Below are 20,786 nucleotides of genomic sequence, written 5' to 3'. Positions count from 1 at the left end.
GATGAGATTTGAGTGCTGAAGGAGATGATGACATTTTTAACTGGAGACTAGTAGACGCAAATACCATCGAAAATACATTTTTGTTTTAGTAGAAGCCTCCATGGCGCAATGTTAAAGCACAAATAACAACCGACCATTATATTGCATGTCCTATGCCTCTAAGGGTCGCTTTCCATTTATTAACGTGACACTCGTATTTAAAATCAATATAAACACATTTTAACAAACATATTTTTTGACTGATAAGTCTTCAACCTACTTACTAAACAATGCGTTGCAGGAAAATATTAATTACTGATAACAAAATTGTAACCGTGTATTTGATAGCTGAAAATGCACAAATATTAAATGACAGGTGAATGCTAAAAGTTTTAACACAGCGATTACCTATCGTCTGATGAGGTAGACTATTTTCTGCACCTTCCTTTCAATTTTAACACGGTATTCTTCATAAGAAACATTGATTTCGATAATTATTCGCCGATAATTTTCGGCAAATCAAAATAATAATGGTATAACTGTTTTTTGAAGTAAGAGTGCATCTTGAATTTTCAAAACTATTTAAATGAAATTATAGCTATATGAACCACACACAGTCAAATTACGTCAAAAATACAATATAGAGAGCCATCATTTTGCTTCGAATGATGACTTTAATAAAATATAACTTTTTTTCTTTACCATTTTAAATGAAACAAAGGGCAGTCGATCCCGCCTTCGCATTATTACCGGAATTTGATAAGGTGATTACATCCCTCAAACACAAATCTGACAGTGCTCAATCACGTGGCGTTTATGTGAAATGGTTTGTCAAAGTGATTAAAGAAACTTAACTCTCAAACTCTGGAAAAAGACCGAAAATGGGGTGTTGTTTGCAGTTTAGACTGCACTATGTTTTATTTAATATGGTAATGAAATAGAAAAGTTATCTTTGTTGAAAGTCTTCATTCTAAGCATAATATTGATACGACTCGCATCTGGACATAAGACATATAAAATAATGTCATTTTACTTACCTCTCAAATATTTAGGATTATGACATCCTTTTCATGCTTTTGGTGCATTTGCACAACTTCATACATTTGGCTACATTAAGAAAGCAGCCTTATGCATAACTATGTGCATATTTTATGTAGAGATTTCTAAATTCCTTCATTTGTAATGACAATTGATATGGATCTGACAGGGATGCCGCAAATTTGTATTGCATGTAAAAGTTAATGTCGTTTATTCCATGTACTCACGATTTAAGATAAATCAATCCAGATGATAATGAAAACCACTTTAAGACCTGCATAATTGCTAAGTAACTACACTTGATTTCGTGTATAAAAATTTTACTCGCGTATGTTTCAGTACGAATTATTGTATACAGTTCCATTTTTTGAAGGATGTTTCACAGCTTCCTTCTTGCTTGATTGAACGTTGCTATGTTACATCATTTAATCGATTAACAGTTTTTTTGCGAATATTGGTGTCCTGAGTGAGAATTGGTAATATTTATATGTTAAATCTTTGTTAAGAAGTCGGGACTTTGTCCACTAAACATTGTTTTCCATATAAATCCAATATGGCTGCCGCTGATTCTGCTACAGCGGGGTTGGCTATTTTTTGGCCGTTTATTGGCCGACGGCCAAGTGCCATGTCGAGAGTTGGCCGTTTCTTGGCCGTTTATTGACCGAAAATAGGCCGCTCTGTTTTGACACCGGCCAGAAAACGACACGGCCAATTTTCGGCCCGTTTCGGCCAGTTTATGGCCAAATTGCTTGGAGATGGCATTCTTGTTTAGGTTTTCGTTGAGACAGGTCGCATTTTTGTTCTTTGATAATTTTATAAACTATGATTTTTCGGGAAAATGTTTGATAATGTTACAAAGATTTAATATGGATAATATTTATTGTGCGGCTGTCATTTCATTTTCTACGAAATTGGAACATTTTGGCATTTATTTAGATTAATAAACTTGATGATTTGAGACTTTTTGAAATTGCTGACACTTTGGTTAATTTGAGACACGCTACCAAAATATTTCAAGAAATTGTAATTTTATTTCACTTAATAAAATAACTTGAAATGTTCGAGCCGCATTCTTGCTGCAACCTGACGACACCCCCTTACAGTTGTGGTGCAACAATATTGCCTTCCGACGAAGAATTTTTGATGTGGTATACGCAAAATGTTATGCATGCTTATTTGTTTTGTTCAAAATGTCATCTTTTAAATATTTTTTTAATATTTTACAGTTTTACGATCAATGTTAAGTATGAAATATGTATAACAATGACACCAACAATTTCTTCACATAATCATTCAAAGAAATGTAACCATGTAATGTTAGACATATTCGAAGGTTTTTAGCTTCAAGGTTGCAGTAACACATATTGAAACAAATATTGCGTTGACAGAAATGATTATGCTGTAACTCTGCAGCATAAAATATTGATGCAATTTTTCACACTTAGATAATTAAATCTATATTTATATAAGCTTGCTAGTTTTTGATCTTTCAAATTCATGATAATGCATTGAGAAAACTTTTATAGAAATAAAAAAATACTTTCAGAGATAACAGCTTTGCATGTATTCTTCCCGGTGAGAATAAACACACAATTTATGAACAAAATACCGAGATCCATGTAGATTCCTGTACTTAACATTATCAAATATAATTTCCTTTGTGAAATTTAAACATTTGCCTTCGGAAAATTTCCGATTTACAAAGGCGTGGGTCTTTTAAGCCCTTTTTGTCTGAAGAGTGCTTTGGTGTCTTCAATTGAATACAGTATATGTTGTCATTAATCTAATGACAAAAACGTTCATAGCAGCTGCTTGTATTTTCATACAATTTTGTCAAATAAGTTATTGTGCATGCAAACCGGCTGGTGTCCCAAGGTCCAAAAACTTTCATACATTTTCCCCAATATTTCAGAGCTTCAGTAACCACCTGACATTGGTATGAAATTTATTCTTACCATTTTTATGTTATTTTGCAGACATAGTATCTTTATAGAGAATACAGCATGCAACTTTGGGTCAAAACATGCGATTCGGAAATTGTGCGCAGATTGATCAAAATATATACTAGAATTAGTACTCTCAAATAATACCTATAAATCCACGTCTTTGAGATTACGTTCAAGACGCTTTTTACAAACCCTTTTCAATTCTTGAACAAACAAATCAACAAATGAAACACCAGGAAATAGGGGTGCGTGTGTGGGGTATGTGTGAATGGATAGGCTGCAGTTAGTCATAAATCATTCAATGCGTTTGTGCGTGTTATTTATCCCTTTTTTAACATCAAGTTGAATAGTTCAATTGGTGTTTGTAACACAATGCAGTCTTGCATATTCACGTGAGCACATATTGGGGAAATACCTGAGCTACAAAGCTAGCCAGGTGAGGTCACGTGTATATGACGTAAGCAAAATGTTGTGCTTTGGGCGTCTGCCCGTAGCCTGGGAGTCTGGTTCGGACTTCCAAGCTATGAAGTCGGACATTTGCTTCTGAGTTGAAATATGGTTTTAAAATTCCATTATTGAGTTGCTTGTAAATAAAATGTAGAAACTTTGCGAACTTATTAAAAAGCATATTGTGACCATGGACCATTGTGTCACAGTGTTTTCCAAGCCACAGTTATTGCATGTACAAGTATGTGTAACTTAAAGTTAGATAATTACCACAGCTGTCAGGTTATTTTGCTAATATTATAAGTTACATATGTACATCTTACATACACATAACATCAAGTGATATGAACCGATTCATAATATGTTCTGTGTCGTTTTTATTACTTAGTCTTCGAACAACATATAATCCATATGCTTATGATTTATACTTTTATCTTGTTACATAAATAGTATGTTCTGAAAGAAAACCGCTGTTTTCTCTTGTAACGAGGTACGCTGGATTTTGGCGGAGGTACGCTTATTATACGACGCCGCCGGACGATACATGGGCTTCGGCTATAGTAAGAGTATAACGTCTAATTTGGCTGTCAAGTATAGTGCACCGACATATTGTAACCCTGGCCCCAAAATCACAAATACTATTCAAGTAAACTCTCAAATTCAATCTCAACTAATTTTGCCGCATAAAAGCATAGCATTATTCAAAACCTTGCAAGTGATATACTTTTTATAAACATATATTTCGCAAAGAATTCGTTGACAATAACATTTTATTAAATTTCAAAGAAAACTACATACATGTAACAGCAAAAGAATGTACATGAGTATGTTATTTTGTAAAAGAAGGGTTTGAACTCATTTACTTTTCTTGCTGTAGTATATGTTTTCTTTGATATCTTTACCAAGGTTTTGAATCAACATATTGTTTAACACGCAATGTATTATGACATCATTGTTTATTTCAATATTGCGCTCCAAATCAATAAGCACGACGTCATTTAACCAATGATATATGACGTTACAAAATCAGCTATTCTTTTATACAAACGTGTATTGTCTGTTACAATTCATTAAAAACAACTACTCAATTGCAGAAGATACTGCTAATCTTTAATCAAAATGAAAAATTCTTTGTAAATGTAAATATAAGTATCGATCGCATGTTTTTGTTGATATAATGGCATGCGATCAAATGACCAAGAAGCGCTATCGCGCTTCATGGAATTTGCTCGCGTGCCGTACTGCGTTCATACAGCATAAATGCAAGAAAAATGTCAATCCTAAAATGTTTTGATATTATGTTGTAAAATGAGATGAGACTGAGATTGAGATAAGACATAAGTGTTTTCGTGGTTTCGCCTGTTAAGAGTAGCCCCGGTTCTTGAACGTTCGTTAGTGTACACCGCTGATGCATAGGGCCTTCTTCCCTCCTGTAAGACGCTTAAAGCTGCAATCTCACAGATTGACCGCTTTGACAACTTTTTGTATTCACTGTCTTGGAATGAGGCAATTTTATGCATTAATGTCGGCAAATAGGTGATATAAGAATGCTGACAAAATACAATATCGCAATTTACATATCTTCGTTCAAAAAATGATATTCAATGGCCAAAAGCGTAACTAACCCTTAAAGAAAAGGAGTTTTTCAAACAATTGACAACCGTTCCTTTGTGATTAATCTTATACAGATATTGAGACATTTATACCATGGAATAAATGTCTAAATTGTTAATCTGTGCTAGCGCAGCTTTAAAGCCATTGCGATGATGCTAATGTTGAACGCCTAATCAATCTTTAAAGTGTCTTAGTCTACTTCTTCGCATATTTGGAACACTCTATGGTTTTGAGAGGTGAAATCAGCCCCATGTTAATTTTGCTCTACGCAAATGTAGATAGGTAGGAACAACGAAGGTTCTGGTTAGTTTTGAAGCAATTTTCATTAGTGCAATGAACTGCAAAAAAACCCTCAGAAATGTGAGTGCATCATTCAATTAAAATTTCTGTATAAACCAGGCGGTACAAACTAAATGAGTCACTTCCGAAGCTATTTTCAGTTAAGTGAATTACGTATAACCTAAGACAGATAGATGAAAAGAAAACCGTTCACATATCATCAGAAAGTAATGAATGGAATACATATTTGGAAACAAAACACATCGTCACTTACACTTCGGTCTGGGAAATAATTGTAAACACTTGATTTTCAGTCAGTTCTAATGCTTTGTACGAAAATGTTTTTTAAGTTAACTTCAAGTACAACACTTTGAGTTCAGCAACTGTCTAGTAGTAACAGAAGAAGTGATCAACTTCATTTCACCTGCAAGCTCATTGCCTGTCAAATAACATCTGACATTGTTTCATAAAAAGTATGTTCTGGGGAAATAATCGCAATAACCTCTTGTTCAGAGAAACGATATTTTGTTCCCTTAGCACATTCGTAATATTTCCTACGAGGGAAGTTTTTGGACTCTAAACATACATATCTTATTCAGTTGAATTCAAAGTAAACACGTCTATCATGCTAATTGTCATGAATTCTGCTCTAAATATGCTTAGTTGAATTTTTACAATACGCGGCGCATCCCGATTAACGTCAGGTGAAATGCTAATGATGTTGAATAAATCATTGAAGAAATACTCATCGAAAGCTCAATAAACGTGCCCAGTTTAAACTGGAATTCTGCGCATCTGATATGTCGCCTGCTGGGAGCGCCCATCATTGTCACACAGAATTCAGCAATAATAGTTTATGTGCCATAGTGAATGTAGATATTTTCATATAAATCAATACCTTTTTATAACAAAGGCTAAACATAATACAACATTACTTTAAAACAATGATTGAATTTATTCCTCTCATTTTTGGACTTTCGGGGAGTAAAACACCTTGCAACGAATTGCATAAAACTGGTTATATTTTTCGCCAAAAGGTTCATTGATCGGTACATAACCTATGCATTTGTTACTATATTCCAATCAAATAATTTAATTGTGAAAGCTATTAAAAGGATAAAATGTGGACGACGTATCAAATGCTTATTCAAGTGGAGTGATTTTGCCAAATACGCCATACAAGATAACAATTCAATAGCTAGACAGTGGAACAAAACTATTCCTTCAACATGCAACGACTTCTATAAACCCAGCGCGATTTTGTAGTGGTGCAACCTTACGTTGGTTCAACTTCTCGGTTTGTTTTTTTAATCCTCAGTCAGTCATGGTATGGACAAACACTGTCAATAGGCCTTGTCGAAACTTAAGCGGTATTTCAATTTCAAGAACGGCTAAGTCGTTTTTAATGATTCAATAGGCCGAGTTAATTTCCCGGGAAGCCAGTAATGGTGTCTATTCGGAGAGGCGAGGTGAATATTTAACAGTAGGGTAGCCTGCAACCACTTGATTGAGTGGTAGACACCTTAACTACTAAATCACAGGTTCTCGCCTCAACTACATTTATAAATATGGTAAAGGAATGATAGAGTAACTTGTTTAAAAATAAGGCAAATCCTTAACTTAACATTTACAAAGTATTTGTGTAGGGTTAGCATCAAGTGTGCAATGCGAAATCATGCTTCATTAGAGACACGATTCTTACATTTGCATGCGCGAAAACAGTTGGACAACGCCAAAAATCTAGTTTGAACCATTAAATTTCAGGGGACTAAGCATGTTAATATAGTCAACATCAGTTCCGCATGCATGAATAATTATCTAGAATATGCTTTGAGATTACTGTCATGTATTGTTATGCTATTAAGAGATCTGTTAAAATGAATTTGGTCATCACTTGACAATTCAATGGCCTTACTGAAGAGTTTATATTGCGATCTGGCTATTGATATCGAACTCAGTAGAGATAAGACGCCCATAAATATTGTCACCGAATTTGGCAAAGATTGGATAATAAATGTTCAAGTAAGAGTGATAAAGTGAAGTTGTTAAAACAAAAAGAGATTTGAAAGTTGATAAAAAAGACAAATGCAAGAGAGCAGAAATGTTAATGCGAAAGCGAAGAAGACGACGTCGACAATGACGACGACGGACAACACGATCCCTATGTGTCTATGAATGCAACATTTAGACAGCAGGTGCATCACTTTTGGAATGCGAAACAATGCTTCATTAGAGATACAGTACTTAAATTTCATGCAAACACGCATACCAACCCCCGAAAAACATCCCCACTTCGCAAAAACATGTAGTTTTAAAACCATTATCTCTCAGGGATCTTAACATGTTGATATACTAAATGTCACTTCCGCTTGTTTGGATAATGATCTAGAAGATTTTATGGGATTTAACTGTCATGCATTATTATGCTCTTAGGAATTGTTAACGAGTATTCAAAGACTATGGTAATCTAGTTCAGTTTTCAGTCTAGATGATGCTTGATCATTAATTGTGTATTTTACCTACTGGAAAACCAATGCTGTCTTTTAATTTTGCAGATATATTTCAATATTTTCCAATGACATTTACGAAAAATCTATTCCCGTACATAATGTTTTGGTACTTGTTATGTAAGAAATTTACATTAAAGTAGTGAAGGTTTGCTTTTCAGCGATAAGTTAACTCTCTTAGAAAAAATACAATGAAAACAACTGGGACAAAGCAAATAACCAAAAAATCACATATAAAGCCAAATAAGAGAAAATGTCTTTTTATGAGTAACATCGCATTAACCTAACTAACTAACTAACTAACGCATTAACTAAGTGACACTCTTATTCAAAAGCAATACATGCACATGTATTACAAACATAAATTTTGAGTGATAAACCCTTGACTTCTTACTGAATATAGCATTTTTGGAAAAAAATAATAATTATTACAATATTACAACCGTGTATTTAAAAGCTAAAACCGCAAAAAAATATGAAATGATTGGTGAAAGCTAAAATAATTGTTGCAATCTACTATCGTCTCGTAAAGTAGCAATAACGTGTTTTCTGAACATTTCTTTCAAATTCAACTCGGTATCCCTTAAAAAACCCATTGTTGTCAACATTTGTTCATAGTTTTTGGTAAATTAAAACAATTGCATTTATAGTGTTAAAAAACCCCCTGAAAGGTGCAAAAAACGAATACGCTGTCTTCACAAATATGAGTTCTTCCGAAGCAGTAACATTAAGATACTGACAAATTATCTAAAGGCTTCTTCAAAATGTACATTTATTATATACCGTCTTGTTTTTTGTAAACTAATTACATTTGTTTTGGGTTAACGCGAATGTCTCCAATGAAGTGATCGCCGGATTAATTCTGTTATTATCAATTATAAGGCTTCAGACAGAAACGACCGACAAATGACTTTTTATAAATTGATTTAATGAAGTGGAATATCGAATAGCTCGGGAATACACAATGCTATGTGTAAATATATTGACGCCACCTGGAAATTTAGTATTTATGGTTGCCCCGAAGGTTTATGGATAAGTTTAACTAGTTTAAAATACGCAAAATAGACTTATCTTGTTCTTTTCATTTTCATTCACTGCCCTCAGACGTTTCGGGGTTCTTTTCAAAAAAGTTTTAAAAACGCAAATGCTGTTTTAAATACACCTAGCATTAACCACTCACCAAACACCTTCAGGATGAAGCACATAATTTTACAAACGTATCGCGATTAAATCACATATGTGAAAAGGCTCCTGCCTATTTAATGCTGGATTATAGTAAAACTTAATTAGAAATATAATTTTATATCACACTAACCAACACATTTATTCAAACTGAAATATTTTATGAAGTAAATTAAAGTTAAACTGTACGTATGTCCCAATGGTATCTTTTAGGCATTACTTCTCTGTGTTTCCCTTTTGTTCAATATAAATACGAATTTGTTTGCTTTTGAAAGACAGTTGAGATGAATGATACTGAACTTTGTAAAACAAATATACTGAATGATTTCATTGAATTGGTCTCGCATAAACTAGCAGTCTTATACATTTCTGCTTATCTGCGTATGTAGTTTATGATAATTAAAGATTGTAAGCTAAGGAATTCTGGTAAAAATATAGAAGTAATGATCTCCAAATGTATAATCTGTTAATCCACGGCTCTCACATTAAAATAAGAACGTTGTAGTATTGATTCAATATGTATTCAATATCTTATTAATAACGTTTACGTTTGTGTCCTGCTGTTATGATTGGTAAACGAGCAGGAGCATATCAATGAAGTGCACTAACCCTTCATGTATGCAATTATCATGAACACACGAAACAAAAGTAATCGACCGTGGAAATTAACACCAATAACCACTAATTAAATAATGTTACATAACAACTAAAACTAAGTTTAATCGCCTGCAAATGATTATGATAAGTTAAGTTTTAAAGAACAGGTATCAACAAGATTTAAAATGTAATTCAAAGAAAAGTAGATAATTATAAAGTCGTTTACAGCTGGTCAAATGACATTGCTCTAATCAAACCAAATCGTGAAATGGATATAAATAATGACGCAACACATATTTATGCATTAAGAACTGCATTCGACACAGTATTTTATTATAAACAATAGGGCTTAATGGCTTTGGCCACAGCAATAAGAAAAACTAATCTCTTTTGTTGTCATATATTTTTATACCTTCATATTTATTGTTTTCCTATTCGCTGCATACACTATAATGACAAAAGCATACTTTTCAATAATACATGCGATTCATAGGGCTTAATGGCTTTGGCCACAGCAATAAGAAAAACTAATTTTTTGTTGTCATATAATTTTTATACCTTCATATTAATTGTTTTCCTATTCGCTGCATACACTATAATGACAAAAGCATACTTTTCAATATTACATGCGATTCATAATGATTATTTCTATAAACAATTGTATACAATAGTTTTTAAAATATTCGTTCTGTTATTTGAGTTACAACGAGGACTATAACACACACTTAACATTTTAATAATGAAACTATTGAATTATGTAATTATTCGATTACATATGTTACTGGTTGGATCCATTCTATTTGTCTGTTACGTCATAATAAACTTCTCATATTTTTCATGAAATGAATCCAACCAATTGAGTGAAATACATATTATCAGAAATGTCCTTACTTATGTCTTAAGATGGTAATGCATTAGAAGTTAAAACCAATTGCACTATACACAAGTCCCTATCCCTAGCTGTCGAATATAAAGAGGTGCCGAAATTTAAGTGGATGCCGCATACGATATATATCGTATATTTCATCTGTTTAATATAATGCAACTGCTGTTGGGGTGACTGTGGCTTATTTAATAGTGTGAAAACGGTAAAAACAATGTGGTAAAAATGAAGAGTGAATCATATGATCTGACTTTTCATTAAAATCAGTTATTATTCCAATATATACGCGTGAATAACAAATGCAAAAGTTAGAGAGTGGAAATAAAAATATAAAAGCGTATAGGACGACGGCGACGATGAGGACGATGCCAAAGTTGGACAAAACGATCCTTTTAAGTCTGCTGTGCCACAAAGGCAACTTTAAAACAGCTATATCCGTGATTACAAGTCATTCCAACCCGAGGACGTGTTACATAGTAAAAAGTTAGCAATGATTTAAATACTATATTAAAGCTGTGGTTTATAAAAATATTTGCAATATATTGTCAAAGGCCCTTGTCAAGGATTAAGCGGTATTTCAATTTCAAGATCCGCCTAATTATACTAAACGATCCTTATTCCAAGCAATGAATTTCTCCATCTTTTGTTTATTTTAATTTATTTTGGCACGCTTGTAAAGACTGTATGTTGATATGAATCACTAACGATTCCGTCCCCTAAATATGAACCAGTACCAGTGTCTTTTTTGGAAGGCGTTTAGTATATTTCACTGGTAGGTATAGTGCCTTCAACCTCTTGGTTATGTGGCATACACTTTCACCCATGAACACTCAATCTCACCTGGAATATTCCCTTTTTAATTTAGTACAGGTATGATAGTGCAATCTGTAACATACGGCGAAATATCATTTATAAGACATTTACGTATCATTTGTGTAAGGTTGCCTTCATTAAGCACATCACTTGTGGAATGCGAAACAATGCTTCAATAGAAAGATAGTTCTTGTATTGTCATGCATACACGCATATCAACCTGCGAAAAACACTCTCACTAAAGATGCAGTTTTGAACCATTATCTCTCAGTGAACTTAACATGTTGATATAATAAATGTCAGTTTTGCTTGCTTGAAAATTAATCTAGATTTTATGAGATTTTAACTGTCATGCATTATTATGCTCTTAGGAAATGTAAACGAGTAAACAAAGTCTAAGGTAATCTAGTTCAGCTTTCAGACTAGACGATCATTTATTGTGTATTTTACCTACTGGAGAACCAACGCTGTCTTTTAATTTTTGCTGATATACTTTCAATATTTTTCAATGAAATTTACGAGAAATTTATTCTGGTACATAATGTTTCGGTATCCCACAACTGATTATGTAAAAAAATGCATTTAAATATTGATTGTTTGCTTTTCAGAGAAAGGTATACTGTAAAAAAAATACAATGAAAACTACAGGGACAAGCCAAAAAATCATATATAAAGCCAAATGAGAGGAAATTTCTTTTACTGAGTAATAACGCAATAACCTTTTGTTAAAAATCTCAAGATATATCCAAAAAGTTGTGAGACATTTGGTCTATCCCTTTTTTCTAATTACATACTTAGACTTTTTAGATTTTAGGCCTATGTCTCCACCAATGGGATCTCAGGACAGATGCACACTGAATAATTTAGAAGAACTCTGGGCCGTATTTAATAAGCATCTTAGTCACAATGTTCAACTTAGTGAAAAATTGTGTTTTTTTCTAATTTGAATTTTAAGAAAACAAACAATGTTTGTACACCAACAATATGAAAATAAGCAAGAAAATGGTGTAAACAATATATGCATATGAATAAATCTGATGAAAAGTAGCTGGTATTTTAAATAATCGTTGTCAAAAACTATGAAATTCTCACTTAGTTGTAAATAATCACTAAGATGCTTATTGAATACGGCCTCATATAACCAAAATCCATCTAACAGATAACAATAACCAAATTTCCACTTAAAAACGAAAATTACCGCCAAATCTCAATTACGTCGTTAACTTGTTTTATTATGTTTAGAAGCTCGCCACCGCACTGGCTTATATACAGGCATTCGCGGGGGCATTTCCCGTTGAACACCAGGAAAGTTAGCATTTATTTTTGGTTCTATAAAATGTCTGCGCCGAGTTGTGCACGGCCCGCCTACTTTATTTCTTAGAAATAAAAAATAAACAAAATCTATTACGTTGTTCAGCATATTGTTTGTTGCACACTATTGCTCTAAGGGCTTCTTAAAAAAGGTTTGAATATATCTTTGAGGATACTTATTTTTCATCTGCCTTTGGACGCAATCATTCATCTTAGGAAACGCAGTCGCTATAATTTCCCGTCTGCTAAAAACAAGCGTCAAACAGATCTGTTTTAGACAAAAAGATTCGGCAAGATGCTATTTGTGTACCAAATAATCAGGAGGTTCTAACTGCGTTTGATAAAGACACTGGTAATAACAGATTGCATGATGGAGATTCACAGTGTGCCAAAGACAAAATCGGTGTTTCTATGGTTTTAGACGATCTATCGTTCAGATGAAATTAAGAAAAGCCAGATCCCTAACTTAGGAGGCCATTTTGTGAAGCAATTTACCCTTCACTTCTTTTTCGGTTAATGATTATAAAATAAATGCCAGTCAGGCTAGCGCGCGTGACAATTGTCCTTTTGTAATGGAAATAAATTGTCATAGCGACAAAAAATACATGTTTTGAAATAGGCCTGCTTTAGTTTTATCTAAAAGAATCATTCCAGATACAGAAAAAATGATGTCATTCATTGACAAGGACAATGTTTTGGATTCAAGCGAATGTATGAAGAAGGGACCCAACTCTGTACCATGCTTCTTTTCACCTTGTAGATTCATTATCAAGATTTATTAGAGCGGACGGAGGTACGCCGGCTCTATTCACTTTACCTCATCAAAATAGGACTCTTAACGTATTTGGTGGTTGTTGGTGCATTCATCAGAATCGATCTTTGTAAAATCAATGAAATGAGAAATTGACAAATATTCGATTGTCATTGGCCCACACAAAAAAGTGTTTTTTTGGCAAATTTGCATTAGGATAAAATATATAAATAACTCATACTTATATACACTTTTCAGAGTAAAACATGCATACATAGCATACAATAATAACGGCAAAAGCAATAAAAATATAGCTTTGAGCAGGCTGTCACAACCAAATATTAGGGTGTTTTCATATTTTGTCGTTAAAATTACATAGACCTTGAAATTGAGTTGATCAAAGCTGCAATGCCAATTTAAAAGCTATCATATATACGTGTTGGTATTTATCCACGGTTTAACTGAAATTCACCCAACTGCACATCTAGAAATAATAGCTCACACATATGATAAATACGCTTAATAAGGAAAACACATAATGTTTTGTCTTGGCGTGATAAAATCGGATTCGTGTAATTTACTTGACATAGTAGTTGAGATCAACGATTCAAGACATATAATGATGAGATTTGAGTGCTGAAGGAGATGATGACATTTTTAACTGGAGACTAGTAGACGCAAATACCATCGAAAATACATTTTTGTTTTAGTAGAAGCCTCCATGGCGCAATGTTAAAGCACAAATAACAACCGACCATTATATTGCATGTCCTATGCCTCTAAGGGTCGCTTTCCATTTATTAACGTGACACTCGTATTTAAAATCAATATAAACACATTTTAACAAACATAATTTTTGACTGATAAGTCTTCAACCTACTTACTAAACAATGCGTTGCAGGAAAATATTAATTACTGATAACAAAATTGTAACCGTGTATTTGATAGCTGAAAATGCACAAATATTAAATGACAGGTGAATGCTAAAAGTTTTAACACAGCGATTACCTATCGTCTGATGAGGTAGACTATTTTCTGCACCTTCCTTTCAATTTTAACACGGTATTCTTCATAAAAACCATTGATTTCGATAATTATTCGCCGATAATTTTCGGCAAATCAAAATAATAATGGTATAACTGTTTTTTGAAGTAAGAGTGCATCTTGAATTTTCAAAACTATTTAAATGAAATTATAGCTATATGAACCACACACAGTCAAATTACGTCAAAAATACAATATAGAGAGCCATCATTTTGCTTCGAATGATGACTTTAATAAAATATAACTGTTTTTCTTTACCATTTTAAATGAAACAAAGGGCAGTCGATCCCGCCTTCGCATTATTACCGGAATTTGATAAGGTGATTACATCCCTCAAACACAAATCTGACAGTGCTCAATCACGTGGCGTTTATGTGAAATGGTTTGTCAAAGTGATTAAAGAAACTTTACTCTCAAACTCTGGAAAAAGACCGAAAATGGGGTGTTGTTTGCAGTTTAGACTGCACTATGTTTTATTTAATATGGTAATGAAATAGAAAAGTTATCTTTGTTGAAAGTCTTCATTCTAAGCATAATATTGATACGACTCGCATCTGGACATAAGACATATAAAATAATGTCATTTTACTTACCTCTCAAATATTTAGGATTATGACATCCTTTTCATGCTTTTGGTGCATTTGCACAACTTCATACATTTGGCTACATTAAGAAAGCAGCCTTATGCATAACTATGTGCATATTTTATGTAGAGATTTCTAAATTCCTTCATTTGTAATGACAATTGATATGGATCTGACAGGGATGCCGCAAATTTGTATTGCATGTAAAAGTTAATGTCGTTTATTCCATGTACTCACGATTTAAGATAAATCAATCCAGATGATAATGAAAACCACTTTAAGACCTGCATAATTGCTAAGTAACTACACTTGATTTCGTGTATAAAAATTTTACTCGCGTATGTTTCAGTACGAATTATTGTATACAGTTCCATTTTTTGAAGGATGTTTCACAGCTTCCTTCTTGCTTGATTGAACGTTGCTATGTTACATCATTTAATCGATTAACAGTTTTTTTGCGAATATTGGTGTCCTGAGTGAGAATTGGTAATATTTATATGTTAAATCTTTGTTAAGAAGTCTGGACTTTGTCCACTAAACATTGTTTTCCATATAAATCCAATATGGCTGCCGCTGATTCTGCTACAGCGGGGTTGGCTATTTTTTGGCCGTTTATTGGCCGACGGCCAAGTGCCATGTCGAGAGTTGGCCGTTTCTTGGCCGTTTATTGACCGAAAATAGGCCGCTCTGTTTTGACACCGGCCAGAAAACGACACGGCCAATTTTCGGCCCGTTTCGGCCAGTTTATGGCCAAATTGCTTGGAGATGGCATTCTTGTTTAGGTTTTCGTTGAGACAGGTCGCATTTTTGTTCTTTGATAATTTTATAAACTATGATTTTTCGGGAAAATGTTTGATAATGTTACAAAGATTTAATATGGATAATATTTATTGTGCGGCTGTCATTTCATTTTCTACGAAATTGGAACATTTTGGCATTTATTTAGATTAATAAACTTGATGATTTGAGACTTTTTGAAATTGCTGACACTTTGGTTAATTTGAGACACGCTACCAAAATATTTCAAGAAATTGTAATTTTATTTCACTTAATAAAATAACTTGAAATGTTCGAGCCGCATTCTTGCTGCAACCTGACGACACCCCCTTACAGTTGTGGTGCAACAATATTGCCTTCCGACGAAGAATTTTTGATGTGGTATACGCAAAATGTTATGCATGCTTATTTGTTTTGTTCAAAATGTCATCTTTTAAATATTTTTTTAATATTTTACAGTTTTACGATCAATGTTAAGTATGAAATATGTATAACAATGACACCAACAATTTCTTCACATAATCATTCAAAGAAATGTAACCATGTAATGTTAGACATATTCGAAGGTTTTTAGCTTCAAGGTTGCAGTAACACATATTGAAACAAATATTGCGTTGACAGAAATGATTATGCTGTAACTCTGCAGCATAAAATATTGATGCAATTTTTCACACTTAGATAATTAAATCTATATTTATATAAGCTTGCTAGTTTTTGATCTTTCAAATTCATGATAATGCATTGAGAAAACTTTTATAGAAATAAAAAAATACTTTCAGAGATAACAGCTTTGCATGTATTCTTCCCGGTGAGAATAAACACACAATTTATGAACAAAATACCGAGATCCATGTAGATTCCTGTACTTAACATTATCAAATATAATTTCCTTTGTGAAATTTAAACATTTGCCTTCGGAAAATTTCCGATTTACAAAGGCGTGGGTCTTTTAAGCCCTTTTTGTCTGAAGAGTGCTTTGGTGTCTTCAATTGAATACAGTATATGTTGTCATTAATCTAATGACAAAAACGTTCATAGCAGCTGCTTGTATTTTCATACAATTTTGTCAAATAAGTTATTGTGCATGCAAACCGGCTGGTGTCCCAAGGTCCAAAAACTTTCATACATTTTCCCCAATATTTCAGAGCTTCAGTAACCACCTGACATTGGTATGAAATTTATTCTTACCATTTTTATGTTATTTTGCAGACATAGTATCTTTATAGAGAATACAGCATGCAACTTTGGGTCAAAACATGCGATTTGGAAATTGTGCGCAGATTGATCAAAATATATACTAGAATTAGTACTCTCAAATAATACCTATAAATCCACGTCTTTGAGATTACGTTCAAGACGCTTTTTACAAACCCTTTTCAATTCTTGAACAAACAAATCAACAAATGAAACACCAGGAAATAGGGGTGCGTGTGTGGGGTATGTGTGAATGGATAGGCTGCAGTTAGTCATAAATCATTCAATGCGTTTGTGCGTGTTATTTATCCCTTTTTTAACATCAAGTTGAATAGTTCAATTGGTGTTTGTAACACAATGCGGTCTTGCATATTCACGTGAGCACATATTGGGGAAATACCTGAGCTACAAAGCTAGCCAGGTGAGGTCACGTGTATATGACGTAAGCAAAATGTTGTGCTTTGGGCCGTCTGCCCGTAGCCTGGGAGTCTGGTTCGGACTTCCAAGCAATGAAGTCGGACATTTGCTTCTGAGTTGAAATATGGTTTTAAAATTCCATTATTGAGTTGCTTGTAAATAAAATGTAGAAACTTTGCGAACTTATTAAAAAGCATATTGTGACCATGGACCATTGTGTCACAGTGTTTTCCAAGCCACAGTTATTGCATGTACAAGTATGTGTAACTTAAAGTTAGATAATTACCACAGCTGTCAGGTTATTTTGCTAATATTATAAGTTACATATGTACATCTTACATACACATAACATCAAGTGATATGAACCGATTCATAATATGTTCTGTGTCGTTTTTATTACTTAGTCTTCGAACAACATATAATCCATATGCTTATGATTTATACTTTTATCTTGTTACATAAATAGTATGTTCTGAAAGAAAACCGCTGTTTTCTCTTGTAACGAGGTACGCTGGGTTTTGGCGGAGGTACGCTTATTATACGACGCCGCCGGACGATACATGGGCTTCGGCTATAGTAAGAGTATAATGTCTAATTTGGCTGTCAAGTATAGTGCACCGACATATTGTAACCCTGGCCCCAAAATCACAAATACTATTCAAGTAAACTCTCAAATTCAATCTCAACTAATTTTGCCGCATAAAAGCATAGCATTATTCAAAACCTTGCAAGTGATATACTTTTTATAAACATATATTTCGCAAAGAATTCGTTGACAATAACATTTTATTAAATTTCAAAGAAAACTACATACATGTAACAGCAAAAGAATGTACATGAGTATGTTATTTTGTAAAAGAAGGGTTTGAACTCATTTACTTTTCTTGCTGTAGTATATGTTTTCTTTGATATCTTTACCAAGGTTTTGAATCAACATATTGTTTAACACGCAATGTATTATGACATCATTGTTTATTTCAATATTGCGCTCCAAATCAATAAGCACGACGTCATTTAACCAATGATATATGACGTTACAAAATCAGCTATTCTTTTATACAAACGTGTATTGTCTGTTACAATTCATTAAAAACAACTACTCAATTGCAGAAGATACTGCTAATCTTTAATCAAAATGAAAAATTCTTTGTAAATGTAAATATAAGTATCGATCGCATGTTTTTGTTGATATAATGGCATGCGATCAAATGACCAAGAAGCGCTATCGCGCTTCATGGAATTTGCTCGCGTGCCGTACTGCGTTCATACAGCATAAATGCAAGAAAAATGTCAATCCTAAAATGTTTTGATATTATGTTGTAAAATGAGATGAGACTGAGATTGAGATAAGACATAAGTGTTTTCGTGGTTTCGCCTGTTAAGAGTAGCCCCGGTTCTTGAACGTTCGTTAGTGTACACCGCTGATGCATAGGGCCTTCTTCCCTCCTGTAAGACGCTTAAAGCTGCAATCTCACAGATTGACCGCTTTGACAACTTTTTGTATTCACTGTCTTGGAATGAGGCAATTTTATGCATTAATGTCGGCAAATAGGTGATATAAGAATGCTGACAAAATACAATATCGCAATTTACATATCTTCGTTCAAAAAATGATATTCAATGGCCAAAAGCGTAACTAACCCTTAAAGAAAAGGAGTTTTTCAAACAATTGACAACCGTTCCTTTGTGATTAATCTTATACAGATATTGAGACATTTATACCATGGAATAAATGTCTAAATTGTTAATCTGTGCTAGCGCAGCTTTAAAGCCATTGCGATGATGCTAATGTTGAACGCCTAATCAATCTTTAAAGTGTCTTAGTCTACTTCTTCGCATATTTGGAACACTCTATGGTTTTGAGAGGTGAAATCAGCCCCATGTTAATTTTGCTCTACGCAAATGTAGATAGGTAGGAACAACGAAGGTTCTGGTTAGTTTTGAAGCAATTTTCATTAGTGCAATGAACTGCAAAAAAACCCTCAGAAATGTGAGTGCATCATTCAATTAAAATTTCTGTATAAACCAGGCGGTACAAACTAAATGAGTCACTTCCGAAGCTATTTTCAGTTAAGTGAATTACGTATAACCTAAGACAGATAGATGAAAAGAAAACCGTTCACATATCATCAGAAAGTAATGAATGGAATACATATTTGGAAACAAAACACATCGTCACTTACACTTCGGTCTGGGAAATAATTGTAAACACTTGATTTTCAGTCAGTTCTAATGCTTTGTACGAAAATGTTTTTTAAGTTAACTTCAAGTACAACACTTTGAGTTCAGCAACTGTCTAGTAGTAACAGAAGAAGTGATCAACTTCATTTCACCTGCAAGCTCATTGCCTGTCAAATAACATCTGACATTGTTTCATAAAAAGTATGTTCTGGGGAAATAATCGCAATAACCTCTTGTTCAGAGAAACGATATTTTGTTCCCTTAGCACGTTCGTAATATTTCCTTAGAGGGAAGTTTTTGGACTCTAAACATACATATCTTATTTAGTTGAATTCAAAGTAAACACGTCTATCATGCTAATTGTCATGAATTCTGCTCTAAATATGCTTAGTTGAATTTTTACAATACGCGGCGCATCCCGATCAACGTCAGGTGAAATGCTAATGATGTTGAATAAATCATTGAAGAAATACTCATCGAAAGCTCAATAAACGTGCCCAGTTTAAACTGGAATTCTGCGCATCTGATATGTCGCCTGCTGGGAGCGCCCATCATTGTCACACAGAATTCAGCAATAATAGTTTATGTGCCATAGTGAATGTAGATATTTTCATATAAATCAATACCTTTTTATAACAAAGGCTAAACATAATACAACATTACTTTAAAACAATGATTGAATTTATTCCTATCATTTTTGGACTTTCGGGGAGTAAAACATCTTGCAACAAATTGCATAAAACTGGTTAAATTCTTCGCCAAAAGGTTCATTGATCGGTACATACCTATGCATTTGTTGCTATATTCCAATAGAATAATTTAATTGTGAAAGCTATTATTAGGATAAAATGTGGACGACGTATCAAATGCTTATTCAAGTGGAGTGATTTTGCCAAATACGCCATACAAGATAACAATTCAATAGCTAGAGAGTGGAAATAAAACTATTCCTTCAACATGCAACGACTTCTATAAACCAAGCGCGATTTTTTAGTGGTGCAACCTTACGTTGGTTCAACTTCTCGGTTTGTTTTTTTTAGTCCACAGTCAGTCATGGTATGGACAAACACTGTCAATAGGCCTTGTCGAAACTTAAGCGGTATTTCAATTTCAAGAACGGCTAATTCGTTTTTAATGATTCAATAGACCGAAAAAAAAAAGAATGTACCTAGTTTTTACAAATATTACGAATTGACTAATATTTTAGCTCGATTGTGAAAACAGTTGTATGCTGAAATGAAT

This window comes from Mya arenaria, chromosome 4, assembly GCF_026914265.1.
Source record: "Mya arenaria isolate MELC-2E11 chromosome 4, ASM2691426v1".
Lineage (NCBI taxonomy): Eukaryota > Metazoa > Mollusca > Bivalvia > Myida > Myidae > Mya > Mya arenaria.
This window is presented reverse-complemented; position numbering follows the sequence as displayed.